At 40.8% G+C, this 26,671-nt stretch overlaps 1 long non-coding RNA gene across 1 annotated transcript; it reads left to right on the top strand.

The window, feature by feature from the left end:
- Positions 1 to 4,435: 4,435 nt before the first annotated feature.
- Positions 4,436 to 24,604, top strand: LOC130540744 (uncharacterized). Its single transcript, XR_008954735.2, has 5 exons — positions 4,436 to 4,632; positions 6,833 to 6,980; positions 7,974 to 8,081; positions 9,437 to 9,472; positions 24,529 to 24,604. It is a non-coding gene; the product is annotated as an uncharacterized LOC130540744 (long non-coding RNA).
- Positions 24,605 to 26,671: the final 2,067 nt, after the last annotated feature.

Below are 26,671 nucleotides of genomic sequence, written 5' to 3'. Positions count from 1 at the left end.
CTACAATACTGCCTGGTACATAGTAAGGGCTCAGTAAATACTGTACACAACACTAATATAGGATACTTTTTTTTAGGGAAAAAGAAAAGGTCCCTGAGATTGACATTTCACATTTCTGGCTTGCTTAATGCTAAGATGAAATTGTCCAGGGTACTTTGCTTCCACATGGAGGACTAACAATTTAAGGAACTGCCTGGACTTCTACAAGATTTTTGCCTCAGCAAAAAATAAACTTTGTTGTATTAAATCACTGAGAATTTGGAGTAATTTGATCCTGCAGTACAACCTAACTTATCCTGACCAATATAGTGCTTAACAGTGAGTTTATATACTTTTTGAACTCCGGCCTATAAAGTCTGGACAGCCATTTATGGATTCAATGATAATTTATTGAATACCAATCATGTTCAAGGTACTGTGCTAGGTCAAGAAATAGAAACAAAGATGGATTAGATACTGCTTTCAAGAAGTTTATAGTTTGATAAGAGAAATAAATTATGCACATAATAAACTGCAGTACAAGGTAGAAAATTATGAGTGTCATAGATAGGTACAAGTAAAGTGCTATAGGAATTTATCTGAGATGGATATGAAAAGGTGACTTAGCTCAGACCCTTACAGGTATGACAATTTATGAAAGTGAGAAGAACGACTTCCTGTTTATATATGCCATAGTGCAAAAAGTCTAGCTGTTAGGCTTTCTTTTTCCCCACATTTTCATTTCTCCGTGCACCCTCACTCTAGGCTGTTATGGGTCAAATTGTGTTCCCCACAAATTTACATGTTGAAGTCCTAACCCCAAGTACTTCAGAATGTGACCTTATTTAGAGAAAGAGTCTTACAAAGGTAATTAAGTTGAAATGAGATTATTAGAGTTTGCCTTAATCTGACATGACTGGTGTCCTGATAAAAGGGGAAATCCAGAGGCAGACATACACACAGAAAAAACAGCAAGTGAACATCAACGCAGAGATCAAGGTGATGTGTCTACAAGCCAAGAAACAGCAAAGATTACCAGCAAACCACCAGAAGTTAGGGGAGAGTCATGGAACAGATTCTTCCTCACGTCTTAAGAAAAAAACAACCCTGCCAACACCTTGATCTTGGACTGCTGGCCTCCAGAACTGTGAGACAATAAATTTCTGTTGTTGAAGCCACCTAGTTTGTGGTACTTTGTTACAGAAACATTAGCAAACCAATACAAGCCTTAAAAAGATGTATAAGACAGGGAAAGGAATAAGAGCCTGTGACTAGCCAGCTCTATCTTCCAGCTGCCCATTATCTAGTTCTCTTTCCTCTTCCAGACAACAAACAGGTTCATTAGAAAATGGTGGAAAGTAACCAAAAATTTCTGACTATTGTCACCTGAGGTGGAAGGAAGAAAGAAAGAAACAACCTGGGAGAGGGGGTGGTCATTAGTTGGTTTTTCAGAACATTTGATTAGACTCCTGGAAAGAGGGCAGAGAGGAATTGTGTGTGTGTGTGTTGGGGGTGGGGGGTCGTGGAGGTTATTCTCCCTGTTTGCCTTCTTTCCTTCTTTGGTGAATGTCTTTTAAACATGATTTTGATTTTTTTTTTCCCATGAGATCCAGTATAACCGAAATTTGAAATTTTAAAATGCTTTAAAACCTTTCAATATTTGTGTTTGAAATTTTCTTGAGTTTATGTGGGTGTGTATAGAATGATTTGCTTCATATTAGTGCAATGAGTTTCTAACTCATTGACTTTCTGAGCCTTGCACACACCAACACAGAGCATTCCCTTTGGATATATTTTTCACTTTTGGTCTCTCATGTTCTTTTCTGTGTATCAGATGTGAAATGAAGTAATGGCACTAGCTTTTAATATGGTTTTCACAAGTGGTTCTGAAAGCAATTCCAGATGACAAGAACCAAAATATTTGGAGTGATGACAGATCTCTGATAATGTAGACTCTATAGTCTCCCCGGTAACCACTTTAAAATGCAAATATTTTTAGTTTATCTAAGTTCTGTTATTTTTAAATCTCACTAGTTTGTAGTCCTAGCTAAGATTCTTTGGGGTTTTTTCTTTTGTTGTTGGATTTTTTTTGTTTGTTTTGAGACAGGGTCTCCCTTCATCACCAAGGTTGGAGTGCAGTGATGAGATCACAGCTCACCGCAGCCTCGATTTCCCAGGGGCTCAGGTGATCCTCCCACCACAGCCTCCCCAGTACCTGGGACTACAGGTGCATGCCACCATGCCTGGCCCCAGATAAGATTCTAAATATACATTTTGCTTCTTCTTAAGGCAAGCCAGCCATTGCCAACATAGAGCAACAAAATGCACATTGCTTTGCTAGGGACCTTACAGAGTAGATAAATAACACAATGTCTTCCCTCTAGGGAGGATAAAAAGAAGAATGAAAGATGTGTTTTTTCCATAAATGCATATATTAACATTTGACTTCACAAAAAGTGCTCATGTAAAGAACAATACTTTCCCTTGAAGTTAAGCAATTTTATGATGGATCTAACAGTACAGGGAAAAAGGTCTTGGGGCTAATAATAATAATTAGCACTTATGTTGGTACTTTCTGTGTTCAAAGCATTTTGTGGAAGATTAACTCGTTATTCTTCCCAGCGTTCTTGTCAAGTTTATAAAGCTTTAGACTGTTCTGATGTCCTCTCCAGTACAATTCCATATAATATGGGAACATTCATTTGATTTTTACATATAAATACTACTGGAGTTCTGATTATCCCACACTGTGTCTGATACCCAGTAAACTCACAAACTTTGGTGGAAAGAATGGATGGTACTTCCTGGATCCTTATTTCAAAGATCCATTCAAAATTCAAGAGTCTGACCAAAGAATGGATTATCACTTTAAGCATCCAACTATATTTTATCAAAATGGTCTCATTTACATTTTTCTTCATTTAAATCATGAGTTCCTCAAGGACAGGAACTGTGTGTTTTTCATGCTTGTTCCAAGGATCACCTAGGCGTGTGTTGGCTCAGAATGATGCTTAGTAAGCCTGTGTTGAACAATAAAAATGAATTCTTTATTGATAAGTTCTTATTAAATTGTGAAGAATAAATAGCATGTGGTATCTGTCCTGCCCTCTAGGAATAAGTATGAAAGAGGAAGCAGGACTTATATACAGAAAGCAACTGGACACAAAATAGAAAAATACAAAATACAACCAAGTGCTACAATGTGTGGTTCGAGAAATGAGTGCTAAGGAAAAATTACACTTGTTTTATTTGGTTTTTGACTTCTCAGCCCATTAGCTCCACCTCCTTCCTTTGGGTATATGTGTATACATACAGAAAGAGTGAGACAGCTTTTGGCCTGCAATAAAATGTAACAGCCTGTAAAAGTATTATATTTTCTACTCTGTTTAATATAGAAAGTTCATTCAGTTGGAAATTATATACAGATTTTTAAGTTTCTTTCTGTACAAAACAACAACAAAACTCCACACACAGAAACACACGCACAAATACACTGAACTTTAATGGTGATCTTTATTCAAATTATAGTTTCTGTGCACACCTGTAATCCCAGCTACTCCAGAAGTTGATGGGCGTATCCCTTGAGCCCAGGAGTTCAAGTCCAGCCTGGGCAACATAGTGAAATCCCACCTCTCAATCTTTTAAAAAATTAAATTACAACTTCCCATATTATAAAAAAGTACTGCAGCTCCAAGCTTGAATGGAAATTCATTAGATTTTTATGAATTTGAAGAAAGTTTATTTCTGAAAATAAATTTTGTTGAATTTCTTCTTAAGGTGGAAATATGTTTTTCCTTCCTTTTCTTTGCATGTGAGTTTTGTATCAGTTGTGGAACTCTATAGCTCCACTACATACTTAGGTATTTGAATATTTGAATCTGTTGTGCTTTTTCCAGGAAATTCTGAATTTTAGGATAGTCTACAGGTACCATAAATTGAGAAGTCCAAACAATTCATTATCTTCCTTGAAGCCCAAATCTGCCATTTTTCTCAGATAGGAAAGCCACCAAACATAGGGAGCATGCCTGCCACTTCCCTCTGGCCCGTCTCTGGCTCATCCGCCACAGACACCTATTTATTACATCCCCTGAGTATTCCTCTAATTCTCCCTCCGTTCCATCAACACTCTTTCAGCCACGCTTCAGGACCATGGTCTGTGCATCGCTTAGTCTCATCCTAATTTATCCGCAGCTCCGCCCACTCCAACCTCCTCTCCCCTCTCTAAGACAACCTTTACTTCCCCGCCTATGCCTGTTCCAATTTACTGTCTCTGAACCCCACATATGCCCTTTTCTGCCCTACATTATGATAACTGGAGCTGGACCTAATTTCTTTCGTTAGCGGGCACGATGTTAGACCTTGTCAGTAGAGGGCGCTAGAGGGACACTGCACAAGGAAGGGGCTTCTCTTCTGGTTCCAGCTCTGTTCTTAGAAAACACTGAGCTGCTTCCTTGCCAACCAGCAGCTCCCTTGGTAGGGGCATGCAGAAGACCTGATGACACAAACCCTCCAAAGAGTTTCACCCTCACCATAACAGGTGGCTTCCTGCTCGGCAGCCCATCCTGCATCACTTCAGTGGACTTCTCTGACATCTACTAGACCACATTAAATGAATCACAGCCTTGAAACTGAACTGGAAGGACTTCCTTCAAGGTTATACCTTCTTTGAATACTGTCTTTCAGCCCTATGCCTAGTGACTGCTCCCTGCGTCTTACCCCAGTTTTCTTGAGAATTCCCTTTATACTTCTTAGTAGATAATACCCTTTAATTAGTTCCTTATTTTTATGTGGTATTAAGTTTTCCCTGTCCAAACTGTTAGTCATGTCTCACTTAATGATGGGGATATGTTCTGAGAAATGTGTTGTTAGGCAATTTCATCATTGTGTGAACATCATGGCATGTACTTACACAAACCTAGATGATAGTATAGCCTATTACAACCCTAGGCCATATGGCATAGTCTATTGCTTCTAGGCTACAAACCTGTACAGAATGTTACTGTACTGAATGTGGTAGGTAATTGTAACACAATGGTATTTGTACATCCAAACATACCTAAACATAGAAAAGGTACAGTAAAAACAGTGTTGTAATCTATGGGACCACCATCATATAGGCAGTCTGTGTTGGACAGAAATGTCATTATGCGGCTCATGACTATACTATTGTGATTTCTGTCTCCTGACCAAACCCTGACTGCTTTACCACTTTTGTTCTTTCTTTCTTTTCTTTCTTTTTTTTTTCTTTTTTACAGAGTCTCACTCTGTTGCCCAGGCTGGAGTGCAGTGGTGTGATCTCGGCTCACTGCAACCTCCACCTCCTGGGTTCAAGCGATTCTCCTGCCTCAGCCTCCTGAGTAACTGGGATTACAGGAGCCCACCACCATGCCCAGCTAATTTTCATATTTTTAGTAGAGACGGGGTTTCACCATGTTAGGCAGGCTGGCCTCGAACTCTTGACCTCAGGTGATCTGCCCATCTCAAAAGTCTAGTTGGGAATGGTAATCAAACAGTTTGGCTATCTCCTCAGGTCAGATTACTCAAATAAGGATTAAACTGCTGCTTATCTTTATGCTTGGCAGCATGGTACCTAGCCACGTGGTACCAAGAGTGACTCAGACATGCCTTACCCTCTCTCTGTTACACAGCTCACCTCCAGCTAGAGCTGTTGAACTGTAACACAGAAGCACCCATTTCTCTGCTCACAAAGTGTCATGGTACCCAGGGGCAAAACTAACTCAGACACAATAGTACTCAAGTGTTCTCCATCATTCCAGCTCAATCCAAAGACCCTCAACACATTCCCTGAAATGAGAGATGAAGTGCACTGAGAGAATTCAAGGCATGTTTGAGACAAACTTTTCTCCTTGCTTAAGTCTTCTCGGCAATGGTTGGCTCTACCATTTTAAAAGGCCTGCAATTGTGTGCAATGAAAGTAGTTCCAGGCTGCTGTACCTTGCTCCCTTTCCCACAGACATCACCAGAAGCCCATTTCATCACATTCTTAACAGCACTCTTCAGATTTATCTGTCAGGGCAAAGGATCCAGATTAAAAATGAAACCACCATTTCACTTGCTTGACAAGGGGAGACCCAGTCTGCCAAATTTCCGTCCCTATCACTGGAGAACAGGACTTTAGGAAATAAATAATAAATGCTTTCTGACCTAGGGCCACCTAGCCTGGAATACTTAGGGGCGTCTTATCTTAGCGCAACAATTATTCCAGTTAATAGGTTAAGGGATATATATAAGATTACCCGTAATCCTTTCACACTGTTGTTCAGGGCTTATTTGAGATGCAGGGCACACATATTTAAGGATTAGCTCCTTCTCTCTCTACTCATACCCTTAGAGTGATATTACTTCCTGCTATCTTCTCTTGTGGAATAGAAATGAAGAATAGTTACACTAGGGGAGTTATTACAATCAGGCTCTTTTATATCTTTAAGGCAATTACAGGCAAAGACAAGAGTGCCTAATGCACAGCATTTCCAGAATTTGTAATTTTGGCATCTCATCTTGCCAAGCCTTGATAACATCCAGATGTTGCCCTATTGAAAGGTGTTAAATAGAATAAACCTCAAGCCAAGAGTACTTCCATGTTATATTTTGGAGACTTCCAAAATGTAAAACATTTTCTCTTTGAAATATCAGAACTTCGGTAGTTTAAGCAATAATGTTCTAGTCTGCATAATGTTTTAGTGTCTAATAATAACAATAACAGCAGTAACACTTTGTTTCTCCATTTAAAAAGACTTACATAGTGTTGACTATGTGCTTTTCAAATATTAACTTATTTAATTCTCTATGTGCTCTCTCCTGGTACAACAATCTGCTCCACAAATTTCTCCAGATTTTTATCTAATTCCTGTTGGACAGTGTAAAATGCCACTTCTTCCAGGGTTGTCTGCATATCATCAAAAGGGAAATAGCACTCATCGAAGATGTGTCTTTGCTAGGAACTAGGACAAGGGTGGTCTTTATAAATTCATGAAGAGAAGGTATTGTGTTCATTCACAGACTTTGTGTAGGAATTAGGGAGAAAAATGTAAACCCTAAAGTTAATACTCCATGGGCACATTCTGGGCACAAGTTACCTTAGAGACATTTTGAGGTGGCAGGGCTTTTCCTAGAGTGGACCACCCGTGCTATAAAGGATCTGCCTAATATACTCATTCAGCAAGTCCCCAGTGAATGCCTGTAATGTCTCTGTGACATTACATATCTGCAGGCACATGCAGGAAAAGCAGCAGCCCCTGCATTCAGTACTCTTATGGTCTCACAAACATGGGCCTTGGATGGGCTGGGGGCTGGCAGAATTGTAGGCACAGTGTGTTAAGGGGGCACACAGAACCCAGCATTTGGGCATCTAGAAGCCTTCCCAAGGGCTAAGGAGATACCTGAAAAATGAGAAAGAGTTACAGAGCCAGGCCCCCAAGTTGGCCCTGCCAACCACTCTCCGAAACCCTTAGATTTTTGCTGCCTTTGCCCTTGACACTGTCCTTTCCCTGGAGCTGAATGTCTGGGGGTAGAGGAATGACTTTAAAAGTCCAGGATCAGGCCTGGCGTGGTGGCTCATGCCTGTAATCCCAGCACTTTGGGAGGTCAAGGCGGGTGGATCACCTGAGGTCAGGAGTTCGAGACCAGCCTGACCAACATGGTGAGACCCCGTCTCTACTGAAAATACAAAAATTAGCTGGGCGTGGTGGAAGGCACCTGTAATCCAAGCTACTCTGGAGGCTGAGGCAGGAGAATCGCTTGAACCCGGGAGGCAGGGATTGTAGTGAGCCAAGATCACGCCACCACACTCCAGCCTGGGTGACAGGGCCAGACTCCGAGTGTTCCAAAACAAGAAAAAAAAAAAAGTCTAGGATCAGATGTATCTCCTCAGATCTGTCCTGTTCTAGAATCTTTTTAATAATGAGGCAAGCATTCTCAATAGTTTCTAATCCCAAAAAAGTTCTTTATGGCATTTCCCAACTTTTCCCTTCTAGGAGCCAGCATATGAACTTGCTGCCTATCTTTAGCAAGGAGATGCAAATGACATCCACAAACCTCTTCTGCTGTATACCTGGATGAAAGCAAGGCTAGCTGTGTGTCCTGTGAGTAAGAAGGAAAGATGCTTACCTTAGATCCACCCATAATCTTCCCCTACTCCTACACCTCCAGTTGAGAAAGCTGTACTCATTCTGAACATCAGCTCATCCTAGGGGAATCACAGCTTTCTCCACAGATACAGGACAAGGTGAAGAGCCCTAGGCTGTTCTATTCCCTGGACCAAAGATGAGACTGGGGTGAGGTACCTCTGGGTCACTGTTAAGAAGTAAAATGTAGAGGCTCTTCATTGCAGTAGTATCTTGAGAATTCCAAAATCAGGCTACCACCTCTAAACCAGGCAAGAGGACAATGAGACAAAGTGATAAGCCTGAAGGGTTAGGAACCCATGAGGAGCTTATGTCAGGGAGATTCTGAGAGAAGGAAGGGAGGAGAGACCCAAAGAAACTTCATGGAGCTAATGAACAAGCACCTACAGAGGATTTATATACGATATCTGCAACCAAGAGAGGGTTATGCTAATTTAGAGGAAACCAGAAGGTAGCCAACACCTTCATTTCACAGCTGGCAGAAGGAAGAAAAAAATGCTTACTTAATTGTTGCTAAGAATTGGTCTCTGCAGAAACGCTTCAGAGCAGAACACCCAGAAACACACTGCCATGCTTGTTCATAATGTATGATAGCTGCCACCACTCACCCCCAAAACCACACTTTCCAAGCTACGCAGATCCACTGAGATCCACACTTCATATGTCCTCACAACAATCCCACACCCAGTGTGTTCGGGATGAGGGCCAGGAGAAAAGCATGCCATTTTTCACCCAAAAAGGAGGCACGAAATTAAATGTAACTCCAAGAGTTTTTGTGAGCACATATTATTTGGGGACACAAACATGAGAAAGACGTGGCCTTCTCTTCCTGAAAGAGTTCATAGAGTCCAAAGTAAAAGACAAATTGATTTTAAAAAGTAATTGCAAAACAATTCAGGCCCTCATGCATGCATGCATTTAACAAACATGCCCTGGTCACAGTTTGGAAGTAAAAGTATATGCAAAGTGGTATATGAGTACAGAGATGCTACCACTTTACCAAGAACACAAAACAAATAGGAAGAAACCCAACCATTTAAGATAAGAAAGGATTCTAATGAGTGTTTGCCCACTGTCCTTAGAAAGTCCTTACATCGAGGTAAAAAGAAGAGAAGTGACATTTACTCAGCACTTTCCTCATACAATCTCTGGAAGGTCCATGAAGACTGTGAGCTCTTTGAGGGCAAGAACCATGTCCTACTTACCCCAGGATCCCTGCCCTTCATCAGTACCTGGTACATAATAGTTAATAAATATGTTTTAAACTGAACTGACCTGAGGATTTTCTAAGTCTTGTTTTTCTAACTTTATAGATGGCACCAAGGACTGAAAGATTGTAAGAAGTAAGAGTAAGTAAATTTTTAGCTGCTATATTCCCTAATAGCTAGACTTTAAAAGTATTTTTAACTCTTTTCCTCTATTCTTGCTAGGTGAACAAGGCTAAAACCTGGGTTTAGTTTTCATTTTATAAATTATTCTTTAAAAATAAATTATTTCAACTGTCTTGAAGAGTCTGTAAAACAAGGTCTGTGAAGTCACAGAGGGAAAAAGAATCAGAAATCAGTAGACAGCAGTTAGACCACGGGTGTTTGTTATACATTCGTTCTAGACATTCATCAAAAGCTCAGAAAGGGAAAGTCAAGCGTGCCAAATCAATAAAGTTTCTATCGTATTTCATCTCTTTGGATTTGCAGAACGCTTTGGTAATTCTGTTTCTCAAGCCTGCACATCACGAGCAAACAAGTATGCTTATGGGTGTCTTAGCCCAGTGGGCTGTTTATCAGAAAGCTACCAGTCCCCTGTGAGAAGCTGGCTTTCCTCCAAAATGTAGAAGGTGTTTAAGGGGACATATTTCTTTGGTACACCCTAAAGCAAGCTTGTCCAATGTGCAGCCTGCAGGCTGCATGTGGCTCAGGACAGCTTTGAATGTAGCCCAACATAAATTCGTAAACTTTCTTAAAACATTGTGATGTTTTTGTGTGTTTTTCTTTGTTTGTTGCTAATCATCTATTGTTAGTGTTAGTGTATTTTATGTGTGGCCCAAGACAATTCTTCTTCTTCCAGTGTGGCCCAGGGAAGCCAAAAGATTGGACACCCCTACCCTAATGGCTAAGGAAAGTTTAAATCCTGTCCCCACCTACCTCAGGTCCATGTTGCTCTCTAGCTGAGTCAGCTCATAGAGCTCACTGTGGGCTATGCCCTGGTGGTGACAGTGTCAACAATGGACAACACCAAGACAGGTAACTTTAAGTATCACACAGATCCTGCTGTAGCCTTGGGAGCAACACTCCATCAGAAGAGAAATCAGCACTTAAGGCCCAAACTAAGCTTCTCAATGACGACCAAAAGTATTTGAATGTGCTGCCCCAGTAACACTGGCTGACCCTGGGGAGCTAGCTGCCTTGATTCATTAATAGCAGTTCCTGAGTCTTGCCAGTTAATTCAAGACACTCTCCAGAGACATGCTCCATCACTCTTTATTTGGCTTCAAGGATTTTTTTTTCTTTTTTTTTTTTTTGAGATGGGAGTTTCACTTTGTTGCCCTGGCTGGAGTGCAATGGCGCGATCTCGGCTCACTGCAACCTCCGCCTTCTGAGTTCAATTGATTCTTCTGCCTCAGCCTCCCAAGTAGCTGGGACTACAGGCACATGTCACCATGCCTGGCTAATTTTTGTATTTTTAGTAGGGATGGGGTTTCACCATGTTGGCCAGGGTGGTCTTGAACTCCTGACCTCAGCTGATCCACCTGCCTGGGCCTCCCAAAGTGCTGGGATTACAGGCGTGAGATACCATGCCTGGTTGGCTTCAAGGATCTTGATTGCAACCCAGAGACTTAGAATTTAAGAGGAGGGGAGAAGGGAGGAGGGAGAGAGAGAAAGCAAAGAAGGATGCCGGGATGAGGTGGTGCTCAGGGAGAGGAAACGGATGGACCTACTAAGGAGGATGGACAGACACAGAAAAACACAGGCACAAAGAAAGGCATAAGGAGAGAGGAAAACAAGGCAAAGACAAAATAGAGAGACGGAAAGAAGGAGAGGCTGAGTGAAAATGACATTTTTCAAAGCAGGGCTCATTATTCTCCTTTCAGACACGTTAGTTACAGTTCTCTAATATCACTGATGTAGCTTGCCTCATATTCTAAGGGCTGACAATGGTTATTTCCTGAAGGCCCTGCTGAGTGGAGTGGAGGCGTGGGTTAGGTCAGGAGAGGAACTGAAAGGGGAGAGGAGCTGCTTTTCAGTTTGGTGACTGATTTCCAGGAAGGGAGGCTGTTATGCAGGGAGAAAGATGGACGGCCCCTCCTCATGGAGGCAGCACACATTTAGAGCTGACTGTGAAGAAGAATTGTCTGATAAAATGTTTGAGAGAAATAATTTGAGGGTAATGGAGAGAAAATAAAGGCTTATATCCATATTATCATGCCGGCACTCACTAATTAAGTCCTTTTTTTCAATTTCCCTCATTCTTGTTTGTGCCTCTATTTTTGGCATAGGAAAAAAAAATAAAGGCTCACCATGTTTTCAGCAAAAAGAGAAAAATAAAGATGAGTAATTTCCATACTATATTATTACATCAGGAAAATTTAAATTTGGTGTTATAAATTTTTTTATTTACCGAATACGCTGTCAATTTGAAGAACAACTGTTTGGTTCTCTCTACTTCATCAAGTGTGAGTTTAATTAATCACAATGGAATCCTATTCAAACTATTTTCCAACCCAAGAGGCAATTGTTTCCTAGAGCAGGCTGTTTCCTTCTAACTAAGGACAGCACTAAACCGGAGAAAACATTAAAACCCTGACGCGCATCATAATGAACTCCATGCAAAGTAGTTATATTAATGTAATGGAGTCGAGATCTTAATTGCACTCGTGTTTATATTTGCAACCTCCTTTTTTAAAGCCTTTTTATTTTACTAAATGATTTGAACAACGAGGTAGGAGAGGTTACATGGCCTGCTAAATAGAGATGGGTTTCATCGCACTAAAGGAGGAAAAATGAATCTGGGAGGGAAGACTAGCTAATTTAATTTTGTAAAGTAGGTTTTATTCTCAGTTGATAATGGCTAAAATTGCTCTGTGAAAGCAATCTTTCCAGAGCCAGAAAATGTTCCCTGGACGCTTAAAAAGAAGCATGTCCAAGAGCCATTTTTGTTCCTCCCTATGACAACCATTAGCTGCCACTGAAAAACCTCCAGCCTGAGTGCTGAATCCTTACAAAGCAATTTAGGCGATGCATCCTCTGGCCTCTGATTTGAAAGAGCTGATATGTGGTAAGATAATTTCCAGCCGAATTTTAAGATAGGAGAGATTGCACAATAGGGGTATAAGGGAAATTTCCTATAAAGTGGTCATTTAATTAAGAGTTATTGTTTGATGAATGAATGAGTGAATGAATGAATCTGTCAGGGCTTTTAGTCCAAAAATGGTGACTCTCTCCTCTCTACTCTTTTTTTCTGTCCCTGCCCATCAGACACAGACTAGAACAAAATATATTTATTTCCTCATTAAAACTCACTAATGTAGAGACTGGACAAATATTATACGATTTTTCCATAGCTCAGCCAGGAAATCAGAGGGAGAAGATGGCAGTGTTCACTAAATCACATATGCCCTCATGAGAAACTTCTCTCAGGTCTCAGGATTTAGAATGGTTGCTGTTTCCCAGAGCAATGAGTTATTTTGTTACATAGATACTAATAATTATATAAACTGATCTTGTACCCTCTGTTTGTGCTGCTGGGAAGCTCAAAAAAAGTTCTGCAGCCATCTCTAGTGCTGGGCTACTCAAGACAGGCAGGAGATACACTAACCCCATCCCTCACTTGATCCCACTACCTTTTTTTTTTTTAATTTGATTTGCAAATCTTATTTTTTATGTGATTGTATTCGTGGGGTAAAAGTGCAATTTTGCTACATTGATACATTGAATTATGGTGAAGTCAGAGCCTTCAGTGTCTGCAACACTACAGCAATGCACACTGTACCCACCAAACAATTTCCCATCATCCAGCCCCTTCCCACCTCACCCCCACCCCTCCAAGCCTCCACTCTCCATCATTCCACACTCTGCGTCCATAGGTACACATTATTTAGTTCCCACGGGTAAGTGAGAACACATGGTATTTGTTTTTCTGTGTCTGAGTGGTTTCACTTAAGATAATGGCCTCCAATTCTGTCCATGTTGCTGCAAAAGACAGGATTTCATTCTTTTTTATGGCTGAGCAGTATCCACTGCCACCACCTTTTTTAAAACCTCAGCTAGTTTGTTTTTTGATAGTTTGTACAATGTAGATTTTGAAACACTATCTCAGATTTTTCTCTAAGGGGAGAAAAAAAGAAGGGAAGGAAGGTAAAGAGATAAAAAGACATAGAGTTGAGTTACATTCATGACTTTCCTGCTGAACACCAGGCACTGTGTACTAGCTGTTGGTGAGTGAATAGTCTAATGAAGGAGGCAAAGGAAATTATAAAGTACAGAGTAGTACCATGCAACTGTGAATAAAGTACCATGGGATGCACTACAGAGGAACATCAACTCTAGCAAGGGGGATTCTATTACTACTATTACCAAGAATTTAACATTGCACTAGGTCTCAAAGGCGAGAAGGAATTTGTCTGGTAATGAAGGGAGGAAAGGGCATCTCAAGCAAAGGAAACAGTATATGCAAAAGTGCAAAGGCATGAACGGTATGTTGTTTCCAAGACACAATGAGAGGCTTGGTTTGGCAAAGTTTCGTACGCTTGGGGGTGGAGAGAGAGAGTAGAGGGCCAGAGCTTGAAGAATGAGAAGGTCAGAGTCAGATTTGAGAAGCCCAGAATGACAACATATGGAGTTCAGAGATTGATCCCAGGCAATGGGAAACCAACAGAGTTTCAAAGAAAAAACAGTTACATGGTCAACTTTACTTTTTCAAAAGAAGTATACTTGAATTGGGATGAAGAGGGACTGGAGAGGAAGACTGGTAGAGATGCTGGAGTTCAGTGAGAAATGTTGAGGAAGAGGATGAGAAGAAAACAGAAATACAATAGAAATAGTCCTCCTCTGCTGGAATGGTAGTGTTCACTAACTGATTAGAGACATGACCAGGGATAATGCTGTATAACTTGGGAGATGGGGGATGTGACTGAGGCTGGTAACCAAAATCTAGACTACAAGAGGAAGAAGGCAGCAGGGACGGAGGAATGCTAAGTGTAAAGTGCCTTCAGGACACCCAGGGAGATGACAGAGAGCTAAAAATATCGATCTGGAGCTTGGGCAAGGTATTAAGCCAAGGGAATTAGATTTGACATTTTCCAGCACACATATAGTACCTAAAAAGTGATAAAGAAGATCAGATCACTCAGAACATAAGTATGTACAATACAGCAGAAGAAAATATGGGGCCCTGAAGTTGGGGATTATTTTTAATCAAGGGAGTTGAACTGATTCTCCTTTTCTGGAGGTTTTAAATATAAGCTAGGTTTTCACCTACCTCGGGTACTTTAGGATAGTTATTCTTTCAGGCAGAAGTATCAGCCAGGTAATCTTTCAAATGAGTTCAAGTAACTCTCCCAGGAAGGGCACTAAGCTTGTTAAAAGAGCAGCCAACTAGACTCCTTAAGTTTTGTTGAAAAAGCACCATGCCATAACATTAGCAAGAGGGCACCTCTCAGCGCTTGGGAAAGAACAGGCAATATCCCCCAGGGGACCCATGTTGTGTTTGGAAGAGGCAGCAGAGGTAGGAAACTGGGCTGTGTTCCAGTATAAAGTGGTGTCTTAAGGCTATTTAAAATACACTGGAAGCTATGCGTGTTGCTTTGAAAAAAACAGACGAGTGTCAAGAAAAAGTGGTAAAGAATTGTGCTGATGTATAAACAAAGAAGATGGAAATTACCAGCCAGTTTTCAATATAGGTGAATGATATCAGGGACCAGGATGCTGCAGTGTTGAAAGAATTAATAACAAAGAGAGTGAGATGGAAGGGAGAAGGGCAAGGAAAAGAAATGTCCTTGCAAGGAAACAAAAGAGAAGAACAGAGGAGAAAGCACCCAGCAGGAGCCAAAACTGCTGGTCAGAGAGTGGCGGCAGGGGCCAGAGTCACAGAAATCCCAAAGATAAAGACAGAGGGACCAGAGAATGTTGATGGAGGGGATATCAAGGACACACAGGATTTCTTAGGGTTAAGGTAGAGATGTTAACAGTTGAAGAGAAAATGAAGGTCGTTGCTGAATCAATACAAGTTTGCCCTGATGAACAGACTTGAAGTAAGAAGTCCTGAGCTCAGATATAACCAATATCTCACAATATGACCTTATTTGGAAATAAGGGCCCTGTAGATGTAACCAATTTAACTCTAGGATGAAACCAAATCCAATATAACTACTATCCTCATAAAAAGGGGAAATTTGGACACAAATACACACAGCCATAACATAATGTGAAAACACAAGAATAACACCATGGAAAGACAGAGACACAAGGAACACTAAAGATCGAAGGCCACCACTAGAAGCTGGAAGAGGCAAGAAGTTATTCTCCTTTAAAGACTTCAGAAGGAGCATAGCCCAGTCAACACTGTGATTTTGGACTTTGTCTCCACAACCATGAAATAATAAATTTCTGTTATTTTCAGCCACCCAGGTTTTGGTACTTTGTTATCACAGCCCTGGGAAACAAACATAACAGGAAGAGAACTAGAGGGAGGTGGGAATCCACAGAGCATGCTGAAACCTGCTGTCAACAGTTTCCACCACGGGAACTCTAGACCTTAAAATCCTACACACTGGCATTACTCAGGATTCTTTTGATTGCAGTTAGTAATGTGCCGACAGTCTGGGGTCTGCGGGATGAGAGTGTGCGAGGTGGAAAGAACAAGAAGGCAAAATGACAAGGCAAGTCCACGGTAGGACAGAGGTTAGGTCTGCAAAGGGCAATTCTCTTTTTTTTGAGATGGAGTCTCACTCTGTCCCCCAGGCTGGAGTGCAATGGCGCCATCTCGGCTCACTGCAACATCCGCCTCCTGGGTTCAAGTGATTCTCCTGCCTCAGCCTCCAGAGTAGCTGGGATTACAGGCGCCTGCCACCACACCCAGCTAATTTTTGTATTTTTAGTAGAGATGGGGTTTCACCAGGTTGGCCAGGCTGGTCTCGAACTCCTGACCTCAGGTGATCCACCTGCCTAGACCTCCCAAAGTGCTGGGATTACAGGCATGAGCCACCGCGCACAGCCGAGCCACCTCACCCAGCCTTCAAAGGGCAATTCTCAATGAAACAGAAATCCATTCTCTTTGTCCAGCTGACAGAGAAGCAGCAACATAGGTCAAGGACGAACAAGACAAATATGGAAATATGGTGCCATAAGCATTCTTTAAAAAACAAACAAAACCGTGGCATTCACATTATTCTGGCAGAAAAACTCAAAATAGAAACATTTATGTCATGTGTACTTACCGAGTTGCTAATAAGTCAGAGAATCAGGAAACTGAGCAACATAAAGAAATAAACATACACAACAGAGAGATATTTGAAAACTCAATAAGGAAAAGTTTAAATTTTTACATTCTTTGAGAATGAGTTTATCCATCAGAAGGGAAGGAGGATAGGGATCTAATTTACGGAGTGCCACTTGGTGCCAGGCCCTTGCTAAGCATGGAACACAGGTACCACTTGGTCCCCTCACTAACTCTGTATTACGAGGGAGGAAACTGAGACTCAGGAAAGCGAAGGATTTAAACTCTAAAATGCCTGAGTTCAAATTCATGCTGTGTTCCCCTCACCATGCGGGTTTAGGAGGATACAAATTAGAATTAAACTTCTCAGGAACCTAAAAAGTCAGCAAGAGAAATGGACTGAGATATGTTAAAAGGAGACCACGAGGGGATCATCCCAGCAGTCCCAGCAGCCTGTCCCACTTGGAGCCTGGAGCCCAGCTTAAGCACTTGCTCAGCTCTAGCTCTCTTGCTGTCTCTCCCCTCTCTCTCTCTGTCTCTCAGGAGCTGCCAGCTCTCCACTGTGCCAGTGCACAGCTGGGGGACTTCCAGGGGGAATCTGGACTCCACTGGAGACAATTTTATCTCTGCGTTGTCCCACTGCAGAGGTAAAAGCCCGAAGACCCGGCTCCACTCCCTGAAGACCTCCAGCCCCGCCCCCCAGCCAGGTGTATGCTCCCCCACATCCTGAAGTAGCTCATTGCAATCAGGGCTTGAATAGTAAAACAGAAATTAAATTGACACTTTGAAGCATTAATCTAAGCACAAATTAATATTCATCAACATCTGCTATTTGTTCAGGTGAATATTCAGCTTAAACAAAAAATAGCCTTTCTACCCAGAGACAGCGTGTACCAAAGAAAATGGCGTCCGCGTGCAGGCCCTCTGCGCGCAGCAGTGGGAAGAGGCGGGCTCCCTGAGGAGACAACATCCCTGACAGACCTCCCAACAAAGCCCTGCATATTTTTCAATAAATCATGTCTATTTGGTCACTGTTTTCTTTCTGACTCTCAAGACATCACCGTTCCTTCTCAAGAGGGAGGGAAAAGGAAGCTGGGTGATGTTTATTCCATCTTAGTGCGTGGCAACTGGCCTGCCCCTGTTGTCTGCCATGTGATCATCATTATCTGGGCAGGAGAAATTTCTTTGCTGGAAAATTACCAGCTAAATTTCAAAATGTGCGTGGAGAGAAGTTTGCAGGGGGACTAGATGGGATAGTGGAACCGTACGGGTAGCTCCACATGGATGGAAAATGAAGCAATTACACAGTAAAACTCTGTACTGTTAACAGCCAAGGGGGGTGTTTGATGGTGTAACACAGAGAGTATCATTGAGTCAATAACATCTTTAGAGCAAGGGAGTATTTTTTTAGGTCATAACCAAGCTAGCAGTTGTTCTCTTCCTGCCAAAAAGCCAGAAAAACTTCTGAAAGCCCTCTTGCGATTCCAGGCCGGGGCAGATCTGAGAGATATTTAGAAACATAATCTGTTCCCTGGGTAAAACAATGGCTTCAAAGAGCACTTTGGAGAATGTATCTCTTTACGTTTCAACATTTCTCCTCTCCCTGTCCCAGATAGTTGAAACACAGGCACTAAAATGGTAGAAATATAGTTAAGACAATAAACAAATTTAAAAACTACAGGTTCTGCATACTTTGCGGGGGAAATGCCTTCCAGTGACTAGTGGAAATTTCATGAATTTGGCAACCTGCCTATTCCTGTGTTGAGTAATGATGGAGGGATGTTGCAGAATTGTACATGTCATGAATGGGAGGAAAGTGTACTCATTAAGAGCAAGAACTGCAAAGTTAGATCCTGAGGTCATATTCCAGCCATCCTACTTACTACCTATGTGATCTTGGGCAACTTACTTACCCTCTCTGTGCCTGGCTTTCTTTATCTGTAGAATGTGGATGTTGTGATGATTAAATGAGCATTTGAAACAGTATTTGCCACCTTATAAGTATCATATAACTGTCAGCTATTGTTATAAACTTAGTAATGAAAATTTTGTAATAGTAGTACAGAAAATTGTATAGAAATGAAAATTGTGTAGTAATGAAAATTGCCAGAAAGTCCCTGGCAATTCTATTAATAGAGACTGATATTACTAAAGGTGTAGAGTGAATGACCCAAAGTTGGAACTGGTCAACCCATTAAATTCATTCTACTTGTGGGAGAGAAGGGAGGAAAGAGACTGATGGTAAGTAAATTAATGAATATAGGAATAAGAATAATATAAATAGGAATAAGAGCAATGCAGAGAATGAAAGAGGTTAATGTGACAGAGGCTAGAGATCCACCTTAAGCTGAGCAGCCAGGGATGTCTCTCTGAGGAAGTGACATTGAAGTGGAGACCTGTATGAGAAAACCCAGCTATCTCTATATAAACAGGGGAAAGTGATCCAAAAAGGTGGAACACCTAATGTACAGCCCCAAGGAAGGAGCATACTTGGAGAATTCAAGGAACAGAAAGAAAAACAGGAAGGCTGGAGTGAAACTGCTGAAATAAAGCATCGTAACATTAGAGGTGAGAAATGCAGGCTAGACATGTGGGGCTCTGCAAAACAACGAGATATTGGATTTCATTCTAAAATGTAGCAAAAGCTATTGGAAGTTTTAAGGAGGGGTGTGATATGATTTAAGGAGGGGTGATTTATGATTTTAAAAGATCACGCTGGGGCCATGTGGTAGGCAGCTTCTGACATGGCCCTCAGTGATTCCCACCTTCTGGTATGCACACTCTTGTATGAACCCCTCCCCTTGAGAGTGGGCCAGACTGAGGGACTTGCTTCTAACAGAAGATGGCAGTAGTGATGGGATGTCACTTCCATGATTAGGTTACAAAACGCTATGACTTGCCAGTCCTCCTTCTCTTTCCCTCTCCCTCATCTTAATGAAGCCAACTGCCATGTTGTAAGCTGCCTGAGGGAGAGTCCCACCTGACAAGGGAACCACAGGAGGATTCCAGCCAACAGTCCATGAGGAAGCTGGGCTCTTGGTAAAACTGAATCCTGCCAACAATCACATGAGTGAGCTAAGAGGCAGCTCCCTCCCAGTCAAGCTTTGAGATCATTGCCAGAGAACCCAGATAAGCTGTACCCAGACTTCTTACCCACAGTAACTGTGAGATAATCAATATTACTGTTTCAAGTTACTGCATTTGGGGGTAATTTGCTACACAGTAATAAATAACTAATATAGGCTACTGTGTAGAAAATGGAATTTTAGAGAGCCAGAGTGAAAGAAGGAAAACTGGTTCAGTGGATATGACAGTAGATGAGAAGAGAGATTATGATAACTTGGATTAGGACAGAAGCAGATGAGATGGAAAGAACGGGACAGATTCTAGGTATACTTTGATGATTTTAGGGGTAAAAGGCAGAAATAAGACTAACAGTTTTGACTTGAAAAACTAGATGTATACAGAAATGGGGGAGAGAGAAGAAACAAGCTCAAGGGACAAAGGTTAATGTTGAGCTTTCTGTTTTAGTCATATTGCATTTCAGATAATGCTTACTAAATACCCATATGGAGAGATCAAGTAAACATGTGGATAATTGGATTTAAGAGTCTGGAGTTCAGGGAAGAGATCAGCGCTGGAAAGTGGGTTTGGAACTCATAAGCTTTTATAGGCGGTACTTAAAGTCATGCTACAGCATGAGCCCCCTTAGGGAATGTATCAGTTCCGTTGCTGCATAACAAGCCACCCCAAAATTTAGTGACCTAAAGCAACCATTTTACTATGCTCATGGTGAGTCAAAACTTTGGCAGAACACAACAGGGAAGGTTTGTCTCTGCTCCGTGATGCCTGAGTCCTCAGCTGGAGCACTACACATGGCCCCCTGAAAGGCTTAGGCTTCCTGTCACTGTGACCACCTCAGTGCCAGAAGCTCAGGATTCCTAAGACTAATGTCCCAAGGAACCCGGTGGACACTTCATGGTCTTTTATGACCTAGCCCTTGGTGTTACAAATTATCTCTCCTGCTGCATTCTAATGATTACAAATGAATTACTATTCATTTGTAAATTCATTTAAAATTCAAGGGGAGAAGACACAGATCTCACCTCTGGATGAGAGGAGTGTCAAGGAGTTTGCATGCATGTTTTAAAGCCACCACATAGAGTCAACACAAACAGAGAAGAAAAGAGAATTCTAAGGGGAGCCCTGGGGCATGTCAACATTTAGATGTTGAGGAGAAGATGAATAATTAGCAAACAAGACTGATACGAATGTCAGTGAGGTAGGAAGGAAACCACTGGGTGAATATGAGGTCATGGCAGCCAGCAGGAGAATCTATTTCCAGAAGGTAGGAGTTGCCATTGTGCTAAATGCTTCTGAAAAAGTTAAATATGTTAGAGACAGAGAAGATTGGGGTCTGGTGACTGAGAATTGCTGGTCGCCTTGACAGAAGCAATCTCCATGAGGTTGCTGGAATGGAAGCCAGCTTAGATTGGGTTGAAGAGACTGTTAGGAAAGGAAAGAGGCATCAACCACAGCTGGCAGCTATACATGGACTTGTTTAAATAAGTCACTTGCAAGACTCCAGTAAATCAGAAGATCACAGAATCTGTGATGTAGGTCATCTGGTGCATACATTTGAGCATTTCTGATGTTAGGGAGTTCACTACCTTTACAGTAGCCCATTTTGTCGTTGTTAGAAAAGTTATTCCTTCCATAGAACTCATTTCTAGCATGCATTTATCTTTGCCTGAAACAGCACACAACCAGTCTACTCTGGGTGTCAATGTGCCTCTTCAGGCTCTTTCCTGTAGATGAAGCATCTGCAGTGCCTCCGGTATCTGGGCACTTCCTGTCTAGTTTTCATTGCCCTCCTCTGAATGTGCTCAAATGTGTTCCTGTCACTTCCACAGTGTGGCATTCAAAACCAAACTTAACACCCTGGATGTAGTTGGAAGATGCCACACTCTGGTCCAACCATTATCCCTAAGGCTGTTTCAGGATTTTGTCAGATTGCTGTCACACGTAGTAGAAACCAAGAGCCCCCAGCTGTCATTCACATTGAGCCTTAATCATCACTATTGTGACTGATGAATGTTCAATACTATTTGATGCAATAGTCTCAACGAATTGTTCTTCCATAGCAAAGCTAGATGTTGACAAGTCCAGGTACACTGAAGAAGAAGCTGGAAAGATGTCTTCAGCCTTAGCTCCCATACATTGTTGCTGTGGCCTTTTTCTTTGCACTAAATAAGGTGAAACACAAAGGAATAGGAAATGGCTCCTGAGGCCGCTGGTGACCCAGGTCTGCCTCTAGCCGAACAGGAGCCTCCGAAGAAGTGGAATGGGGGTTGTGCATAAGTGGAACCAGGGAAATCCTAGACCTGTGCCACAGTTTACTAGCTAGCATACCCTCTAGGGCTTTTTCCTCTCTCCTTCCTAGATACATAAACCTTGTAAAAAATCAAATCAAAATTCTCTTTCTAAAAGAGAAATTTGAGCTAGCTTTTTAAATTCTTTCTCACAGTTTTTCTATGAAACTGTTTAAAAGTATTTCTAAATCACTTAAGTGAATATTTGTATCTCCAGATTTTATATATATATATATATAACTTAAGAAAAGGTTAGGAAAGCTTACCTGGATGGAACTAGAGAGAAAAAAATCCTGGAGATTAACATAAGAAAACTTTGAGCTTATTCTAACAGCTGTGTCAGTGTGGCACTAGTATATGCACACACACACAAACACACACACACACACACCTGCAGGGAGGTGAGAAGAAAACCCACTGTGCCAGACTACTCCAAAAACCATTGCTTTGTTCTCTACTGGTCTCTGCCGGCATGGTGATTCTGGGCAAAGCAGGTGGCTAAAGTGTTCTGAATAATTTGGAGCAGGAGAGTCTCATTACCCTCATCATGACTTGCCCACCTTTTCTCCCTTCCCTTGAGAGCTTAAAAGACTCTCTTTGGATAAGAAGAAATAAAATATAAAGATTTACTAGTAAAATATTCTTTTTCAGAGTCTTTGTTCCAGCTGTTCTGGTCGGGAGCTAATAGATCAGTTGAGGATTAAAGGATATGCTTTAGAGCCTTCTCCACCTCTATCAAATTCTCTCCAAAATTCAGAAGGCCAGAAGGATAGAGATTGGACCCTGAATAAATTGTGCATTTTTATCTCTTTAGTATCTTGGCACATGTGATATAAGCATAATAATTATTATGAGCTCTCTGTGATGCCAGTCCTTCCTCATGATACAGAGGAAGTGGTCAAACCATGGTTTTTGAAGTCAGACAGTCAGGAAAGCTATTCCAGGCATTTTCACATACTAGATTTGAGACTTTGGGCAAGACTCATAAACTTTTTGAACCTTAGGTTTTTTTCTTTAAAATAGAAATAAAAATGCCTCCTATAGGTACATTCCTGAGGATTTCAGTGAGATAACTTCATAGAGCATTTTTTAAAATATCATTTATAATGCCATTTTATTTTTTGACATCAGAAAATATTTATTACTGGTTTAAAAAGACAGATAACTTTTAGAATGCAATAAGTGCAGTGCATAGCAAATGGATTATGTATTAAAACTGAATATTTAATTACAGCACAAGTTCAAGAAATTTCCCCATAACTTAGAGTGTAAGAGATAAAGGTGATAAAGTATTAAATAAATGAGAAACACAGGGGGAATGATCCAGAAGATCTAGTACTCATGTGTAACAAGAATTCCAGAAAGAGAGATCAAAGTATTCAAAAGATCAATAATCAAAGAAATAAAGTCATTCCTGGACTAAAAAAGACAAGAGTCTTCAGTTTGAAAGGGTTCACCAAGTATCATACAATGAATACATTGATACACACATCAAGACATATCTTGTTTGCATTCCTTAAAATTCAGGTATTAGGGGAGAAAATCCCATAAGCATCCAGGTTTTTTTTTTTTTAACATCACAGTGCTTTGTATATAACAAGTAGTCCATAAATTTTAGTTTCTTTGCATTTCTCTTCTTTTAATTCATCCTGCTTGAGTAGAATATCTAATCCACCAAAACCTTTCTTTGATCATGTCATTCCCCTCATTGCATCCTGAGGTCACTTCTCACTGTACGAAGGATAAAACTCAAATCTTAGCATTGCCCATCTCACCCTAACTTACCTTTCTAAGCCATATCTTTCCCAACTGCCAAAAATGAAGCCTCAGTTCCCGCTAGCAGCACGACTTGCAGTGCCCAGGTTCTCTCCTTTCTTGTTCATTTCTGTGCTCTGGTTTGCTTACAGCCTTGTCTCCTCTGGGCTGTTCAATTTTCACCCACCTGCCAATTAAAAGCTTGCAAAGCCGTTAAGAACCAGCTCAAATACTTTGCCCTGAAGGCCCCAAGATGGGATCACTCTTTTCTTCCTAAAACATGCTTTAGGACTAATTGTATTTTTCATAAACTCCTTGACAAATGCTATCTCTTATTGTTTATATACGTATCAGAGGCACATGTCAAAAAATATGATTTCTATCTGTTGGCTGTTTATTTCCCAAACTAGATGGAACTCCTTAGCATCAGTGACTACATCTTGTTATCTTATATCTCTAGCATCTGACACAGTGCCAGATACCTAACAGGTGCTCCATAAATAATCACTCAAAAGGTTTATCCAATAAGCTATCACCCTATACCTAAAAAGTTCAATTGCAAGATGTTTTGCTTAAAAAGTGGTTACACATTCAAATCTTACAACTGCCAGGCATTTAACATAAGTGGCTGACACAGGCTATGTCAAAGAGAAGCAGGGAATGTGGGGACTGTGGCATTTCGGAACAGGGCATCCTACCTCTAGATGGCTGTATGAATGTGGTCCCAGTATCATCAAGTCATTGATATTTCAAGAGAAGCCAGAAATTCATATTTTTGTGTGCAATATCTCCTGATTCTTAACCATTAGAAAATAAGGCAATCATCTGTTTGTTGAAATATTGTGCAGGTCCATCATAGAGGCCAAGCCAAATACAACTATGTTTGCAAGCATAAGATGGATAGATGTGGTAAACCACAAGAAGCAAATAGCCCTTTAGAGGTGTGGATTGACCGTGCAGAGTTACAAGTGGAGCCAGGAGAAATCATGTTGAGTGGGACTTCTCATCCTACCTAAGAGAGACTAACAGATGGAAAGCTGGGTACAGAAGGGAGAGAAGGCAGTAACAGTCAGATTTCAATATGTTGAGACTGTGACATGTGGGACTTTTGAGTGAGTAACAGCTGCTCCTAGAACTGAGTTGAGTGGGGATCCTCCCACACCACCCAGGCAAGAGAACTAACAATTGATGACTGCTCCAAATCAGTCGCCAGTCTACCTAATACTTCTACCTGGTAGGTAGCCTGATACCCACTAACATCAGGTAGGTTCTATATGATTAATATTTCATAAGATAAATATTAATCATTAACAATTTTCAAATCTGAGGTACAGCTACTTCAAAAATAAAGAAGGAATGCAGATGAAGAGCACATATCACTAGAGAAATTAGTGATACAGAGTCAAGCAGTCTCCAGAGTTCTGAGGGGAAGAAGCAAACAAAGAATCACAGCCATTCTTTGAGGGAGCATCCTACTCATTAAAGAAATGCAATCATGATTATGCTGATCAAATGAAAATCTCAAAAATAGAGAGGCCATGGGAAAAGGGCTGGTTATGAGCACTGAATTCATTTACATATAAAACAAGGCAAAATAATTGTCGTAATACTTTGTAATGGTTATAAACACCAAATAAATGTTATATAGAGGTGAATCGCATAAAAATAGTAATATAGCAGTTTTCCCAGTTTCTCTTAATATTTAATAAATACTGCCTACACTTGGTGCATGAAGTTAAAAAGTATAATGACACCAATCTTTTAATATTCTTTTATACTTTATTTTTTAAACTTTAGAAAATATTTTGGGAATTAATATTTCTTGCACTTAAAATGAATAATTTGCTTTATTTCACTTTTTAGGATTTTTTAAATTAAGTACAGTTAATTTTTTTATTTTAAATTGTGTTACAGAATATTCCAAATTCAGTTTTTCTGTATTTTTTTTTTCCTGTCTTTATTTCTATAGAGAGAGATACATAGGATGATATTGCCCTTTGTTAATGATAGTTATTTTTGTGTAGTGGGATACGGAGTGACTTTTTTGCTTTCTTCTTTGTACCTTTCTTTGCTGCTTGACTTCTTTATAATGAGCTATATTGTTTTCATAAGTTCAGTAGAGTTATTCTTTATGAAAATATATATAGTAATTGAAAGAAGCTTAATATTTGGCATCTCTAATTTTTAAAAAGTAGTAAACACATATTATGCACCTCTTATGTCTTCTTTTTCCTTAAACCTTTCTACCTACTGACTTTCTTTCTTTTTTTAAAGACAGAGTCTCACTCTGTCACCCAGGCTGGAGTGCTAGAGTGCAGTGGCATGATCATAGCTCCCTGAAGCCTTGAGCTCCTGGTCCCAAGAGATCCTCTTGCCTCAGGTGGATCCTCTTGCCTCCCAAGTAGCTGAGACTACAAGTGTGTGCCACCATACCTGGCTAATTTTTTTTTTAAGAGATGGGGTCTCGCTATGTTGCCCAGGCTGGTCTTGAACTCCTGGCCTCAGGCAATCTTCCTGCCTCAGCTTCCCAAAGTGCTGGGATTACAGGCATAAGCCACCAAACCTGGCACTACCTACTGAATTCCAAGCTCTGTGATCCTAGAGGGTAAACATTAAGCTATGTTAAAACTGTAACGGGCCCTCAGAAAAGCCACCTACCTTCTCACATTCCTTACCCCTCAGGGGATATTTCACATAATCAATTCTCAGGAAGGCTGCATAAGCCCCAGACAATTCTTTAGCTTTTACCTTCTAGAAAAAGGCTTTTTACATAATGTTAAAAGGTCATTAATACTGTCCCCACACTAAACAACATCATTCATAATGCAAACAATTGTAGTAAATGGGAAGTTATCCTGTTATGCATATATAGCTTCTTTGGATGTTTGAAAAGTCTTGAGACCCCCAAAACCCCCTAAAAACAAAGATGCCAAGAAGGAAGATGGCAATTATTTTCTGTTTAATTTTTACCTACTCCAAAGTTCTCTGAAC

Source organism: Pan paniscus, chromosome 14 (genome assembly GCF_029289425.2).
Source record: "Pan paniscus chromosome 14, NHGRI_mPanPan1-v2.0_pri, whole genome shotgun sequence".
Lineage (NCBI taxonomy): Eukaryota > Metazoa > Chordata > Mammalia > Primates > Hominidae > Pan > Pan paniscus.
The sequence above is the reverse complement of the archived record's forward strand: the minus strand, read 5'-3'. Positions and strand labels throughout refer to the sequence as shown.